Source organism: Anomaloglossus baeobatrachus, chromosome 4 (assembly GCF_048569485.1).
Source record: "Anomaloglossus baeobatrachus isolate aAnoBae1 chromosome 4, aAnoBae1.hap1, whole genome shotgun sequence".
NCBI classification, from domain to species: Eukaryota; Metazoa; Chordata; class Amphibia; order Anura; family Aromobatidae; genus Anomaloglossus; species Anomaloglossus baeobatrachus.
Genome location: NC_134356.1, coordinates 86,437,225 through 86,443,240, shown reverse-complemented (window position 1 = coordinate 86,443,240; position 6,016 = coordinate 86,437,225).

The following is a 6,016-nucleotide window of genomic DNA, read 5'->3' as shown; positions in this document are numbered from 1 at the left end:
CATTGGGATATAGGCTTATTATCTGTATCACGGCAATGATGAACCACCGTGAAAGTTTGTCGGACCACAGGGTGAGTTAATGAGCCGTAGTCATTCATTATGACAAATATTTAATGACTTCTCATCTAGTAAAAATGTATTCGAATGGAAGTATGGCACTCCTGGAGTTAGGATTGGTGCCAGGATAGGGTCCAACTCCGTAAAAATTAAAAGGAACCTGTCACCAGTTTTGGGGCCTATAAGCTGCAGCCACCACCAGTGGGCTCTTATATACCCCATCCTAACATTCTGTATATAAGAGCCCAGGCCGCTGTGTAAAATGTAAAAATCCCTTTATGATACTCACCTAAACGGCCGCTGCAGTAGAGTTGGGTCAGATGGGCATCTTCGTTCTCCGGTACCGGCGCCTCCTCTTTCGGCCATCTTTGTCGTAATTCTGAAGCCGGGGTGCATGACGTGTGCAACGTCATCCACACTCTCCGGCATTGAGGTCCTGCGAAGGCGCACTTTGATCTGCTCTGAGCAGGGCAGATCAAAGTATTGTAGTGCGACTGCGCGGGGCCGGCGAGTGTGTATGACGTAGGAGGCGTCATGCTCACAGGTTTCAGAAGGAGGACAAAGATGGCTGAAAGAGGAGGCGCTGGCACCGGAGAAAGGAGTCGCCCATATGGCCCAACTCCACCACAGCGACTGTTTTAGGTGAGTATAATAAAGTGGTTTTTACGTTCTACACAGCGGCCTGGGCTCTCACAGTCATATAAAAAAGTTTGGGCACCCCTATTAATGTTAATCTTTTTTCTTTATAACAATTTGGGTTTTTGCAACAGCTATTTCAGTTTCATATATCTAATAACTGATGGACTGAGTAATATTTCTGGATTGAAATGAGGTTTTTCTTCAGCGCTCTATTGGGAGACCCAGACGATTGGGGTATAGCTACTGCCCTCTGGAGGCCACACAAAGCACTACACCAAAAGTGCAAGGCCCCTCCCCCTCTGGCTATACCCCCCCGTGGTATCACGGGTTCTCCAGTTTTAGCTTTGTGTGCGAAGGAGGTCAGACATTCCATGCATAGCTCCACAGATTTTAGTCAGCAGTAGCTGCTGACTATTTCGGATGGAAGAAAAGAGGACACATATAGTGTTCCCAGCATGCTCCCTTCTCACCCCTGGATGGTGTTGTAAGGTTGAGGTACCTATTGCTGGTACAGGGCTGGAGCCTGACATGCTGTTTTCCTTCCACATCCCCTGGTAGGGCTCTGTGGAAGTGGGATCCTGCCGGCCTCTCAGCTCTGACGCCGGGCTCCATCCACAGACCCATTAGAACCTGATGGAGACGGAGCAGGAGTACGATCAGGGACAGGCCCTGCATCATACAGGTACTCTGTGTCCCCGGCAGGCACAGACACACTCCGGGCTGGCTGGGTGTTGTAGTGCGCCGGGGACCGCAACGGGGAGTTGGTGTCCCTACAGATTACTGGGGGACTTTTTTGTGTATGGGAACGCAGCGCCGACCCCCTCTGGACCGGGCGGCGCTGCTGTGACTTGTGGTGCGCCGGGGATCCGCCGTCCGCGCTTTTACGGCGGCGGCGGTTATAAATTTAGTCCCCGGCTTTTTGGGCCTAGGACGCCGGCAGCTCCGTTTCGTTCCCGCCCCCACCCTGTCAATCAGGGTAGGGGAGAGACGCTGTTCGCTAGCAGCGACGAGGGCTGGAGCCTGATTTACATGCTCCAGCCCTCATACTAAGCACAGAGGGAAGCAGGCTTCCCGCTCTTGGCCAGGAACGCCCAGGGCCCGCCCCCCTTCCTCTCTCGGGACGCCGGCAGCCATTACATGCATGCCTGGCTGGAGGAAGGACGCAAGGCTCTGGGAGACCTGGACTAGGGGCTATCTGGCGACCACACACCCGCTTTTTTAAGCGGGCGGTAAGCGATTTTTCTGTGCTGGTCCCTCTAGTGCCTCACTGTGTATCGGTGTACTGTATACAGATATATAGATATTGTATTTCTTGCACTGTGAGGTCGCTTCTGGCTGCATATCCCAGATCCCTCTGTGGAAGCAGCAACATGTCATCCTCAAAACGCAAGGCGGCCAAGGCAAAAAGGGCTGTGTATACTGCGTGTGCTGCATGTGGGGCTAATCTACCAGCAGGCTCCGATGACCCCCATTGTGTGCAATGCTCCGACCCGGTGCTGCTTCGCCAGCCGGAGTCCGGAGAGGTAGCGACCCAGGCTGAGACGCTTGTAGGTTCTGCCCCGGTGACAGGGACAGACTTTGCAGTGTTTGCAGATAATATGTCTGTGTCTATGGCAAAAATCCTTGAAACCTTGCAATCTATGCATGGGGCTCAGTCTTTGGGCACGGCGAGGCCTCTGTCCTCAGGTCCCCCTTACTTGGAATGTATCCAGCCCACAGGGGGGTCCCCGGCTTCACAGGCCGAGGTTTATGACTCAGATGATAGCCCCAGCCACCCTAAGCGAGCTCGCTGGGAAAGACCCTCGACGTCTTCACACTGCTCAGGGTCTCAGCGCAATCAGTCTCCCGGTGATGTGTCTGATGAGAGTGATCAGGAATCCACTCCTGGAACCCCTCTCAACCTGGATACCCCTGATGGGGATGCCATGGTAAACGATCTTATCTCAGCCATCAATAGGCTGTTGGATATTTCTCCCCCAGCCCCTTCAGCAGAAGAGGCGGCTGCGGAGCAGGAGAAGTTTCGTTTCCTTTATCCCAAGCGTAAATTGAGTGCTTTGTTGGATCACTCTGACTTCAGAGAGTCAATCCAGAAGCACGACGCTCACCCAGAAAGGCGTTTCTCTAAACGATCTAAAGATACGCGTTTTCCTTTCCCCCCTGAGGTGGTCAAGCGCTGGACACAGTGTCCAAAGGTAGACCCCCCGATTTCCAAACTTGCAGCTAGATCCATAGTTGCAGTGGAGGATGGCGCTTCACTTAAAGATGCCAATGACAGACAGATGGACCTTTGGTTAAAATCTGTCTATGAAGCCATCGGCGCGTCGTTTGCTCCGGCATTCGCAGCCGTATGGGCACTCCAGGCTATTTCAGCTGGCTTAGCAAAAGTGGATGCTATCATGCATCCAGCAGTGCCGCAAGTGGCGCACCTTACCACGCAGATGTCGGCGTTTGCGTCTTACGCTATCAATGCGGTCCTAGAATCTACCAGTCGCACCTCAATGGCGTCCGCCAATTCGGTAGTTTTGCGCAGAGCCTTGTGGTTAAAGGACTGGAAAGCAGATGCTGGTTCCAAAAAATGTTTAACCAGTTTGCCTTTGTCTAGAGATAGACTGTTTGGCGAGCCATTGGCTGACATCATTAAGCAGTCCAAGGGTAAAGACTCCTCTTTACCACAACCCAGAACAACCAAACCTCAGCAGAAAAAGTGGCAGCAGAGGTTTCAGTCCTTTCGAGGTTCGGGCAAGACACCATTTACCTCGTCCAAAGGGACTCAGAGGACGCAAAGAAACTCAGATTCGTGGCGGACTCACACACGCCCCAAGAAAGCAAATGGAGGTACCGCTTCCAAAGCGGCTACCTCATGACTTCCAGCCCCCTCCCTCCGCATCGCCGGTCGGGGGCAGGCTCTCCCGCTTTTCCGGCATTTGGATGTCACAGGTCAAAGACCGGTGGGTGACGGACATTTTGTCTCGCGGGTACAGAATCGAGTTCAATTCTCGTCCTCCAGCTCGGTTCTTCAGAACCTCCCCACACCCAGACCGAGCAGATGCTCTGCTGCAGGCGGTGGCTTCCCTAAAAGCGGAAGGAGTGGTGATCCCAGTCCCTCCTCAGGAACAAGGGCAAGGGTTTTACTCCAACCTCTTTGTGGTTCCAAAAAAGGACGGCTCGTTCCGTCCTGTTCTGGACCTAAAACGGCTCAACAAACATGTGCACGCCAGGAGGTTCCGGATGGAAACCCTCCGCTCTGTCATTGCCTCAATGTCCAGAGGAGACTTCCTTGCCTCAATAGACATCAAGGATGCTTATCTCCACGTGCCAATTGCTACAGAACATCAACGTTTTCTACGTTTTGTGATAGGAGACGACCATTTTCAGTTCGTAGCTCTTCCATTTGGTCTGGCGACAGCCCCACGGGTCTTCACCAAGGTCATGGCGGCGGTGGTAGCAGTCTTGCACTCTCAGGGACACTCGGTGATCCCTTACCTAGACGATTTATTGGTCAAAGCTCCCTCTCAGGAGGCATGTCAGCACAGCCTGAATGCTACGCTGGAGACTCTACAGTCTTTCGGATGGATCATCAACTTTCCAAAGTCGATCCTATCACCGACTCAGTCACTAACGTATCTTGGCATGGAGTTTCATACTCTAGCAGCGATAGTGAAGCTGCCGCTGAACAAGCAGCGGTCTCTACAGACAGGGGTGCAATCTCTCCTGCAGGGCCAGTTGCATCCCTTGCGGCGCCTCATGCATTTCCTAGGGAAGATGGTGGCAGCCATGGAAGCAGTTCCCTTTGCGCAGTTTCATCTGCGCCCACTTCAATGGGACATTCTCCGCCAATGGGACGGGAAGTCAACGTCCCTGGACAGGAAAGTCTCGCTTTCCCAGACGGCCAAGGACTCTCTACAATGGTGGCTCCTTCCCACCTCATTATCTCAGGGAAGATCCTTCCTGCCCCCATCCTGGGCAGTAGTCACGACAGATGCGAGTCTGTCAGGGTGGGGAGCAGTGTTTCTCCACCACAGGGCTCAGGGGACGTGGACTCCGCAGGAGTCCACCCTTCAGATCAATGTTCTGGAGATCAGAGCAGTGTATCTTGCCCTACTAGCCTTCCAGCAGTGGCTGGAAGGAAAGCAGATCCGAATCCAATCGGACAACTCCACAGCGGTGGCATACATCAACCACCAAGGAGGGACGCGCAGTCGGCAAGCCTTCCAAGAAGTCCGGCGCATTCTAATGTGGGTGGAGGACAGAGCATCCACCATATCCGCGGTTCACATCCCAGGCGTAGAAAACTGGGAAGCAGACTTCCTCAGTCGCCAGGGCATGGACGCAGGGGAATGGTCCCTTCACCCGGACGTGTTTCAGGAAATCTGTCGCCGCTGGGGAGTGCCGGACGTCGACCTAATGGCGTCCCGGCACAACAACAAGGTCCCGGCATTCATGGCGAGGTCGCGCGATCAAAGAGCTCTGGCGGCAGACGCCTTGGTTCAAGATTGGTCGCAGTTTCAGCTCCCTTACGTGTTTCCGCCTCTGGCGCTCTTGCCCAGAGTGCTACGCAAGATCAGATCCGAGTGCAGCCGCATCATACTCGTCGCTCCAAACTGGCCGAGGAGGTCGTGGTATCCGGATCTGTGGCATCTCACGATCGGTCGGCCGTGGTCACTGCCAGACCGACCAGACTTACTGTCCCAAGGGCCGTTTTTCCATCAGAATTCTGCGGCCCTGAACCTGACTGTGTGGCCATTGAGTCCTGGATCCTAGCATCTGCAGGATTATCTCAAGGAGTCGTTGCCACAATGAGACAAGCTAGAAAGTCGAATTCTGCTAAGATCTACCACAGAACGTGGAAGATTTTCTTATCCTGGTGCTCGGCTCAGGGAGTGTCTCCCTGGCCATTTGCATTACCCAAGTTTCTTTCCTTCCTGCAATCGGGGTTAGAAAAGGGCTTGTCGCTCAGCTCCCTTAAAGGGCAAGTTTCGGCACTATCCGTGTTTTTTCAGAAGCGTCTAGCACGTCTGTCTAAGGTGCGCACGTTCCTGCAGGGGGTCTGTCATATTGTGCCCCCGTACAAGCGACCGTTAGATCCATGGGATCTGAACAGGGTACTAGTTGCTCTCCAGAAGCCGCCCTTCGAGCCTCTGAAGGAAGTTTCCTTTTCTCGGCTGTCGCAGAAAGTGGCGTTTCTTGTTGCGATCACATCGCTTTGGCGAGTGTCTGAGCTGGCAGCTCTGTCATCCAAGGCTCCCTTCCTGGTGTTCCACCAGGACAAGGTTGTGCTGCGCCCCATTCCGGAGTTTCTCCCTAAGGTCGTATCCTCTTT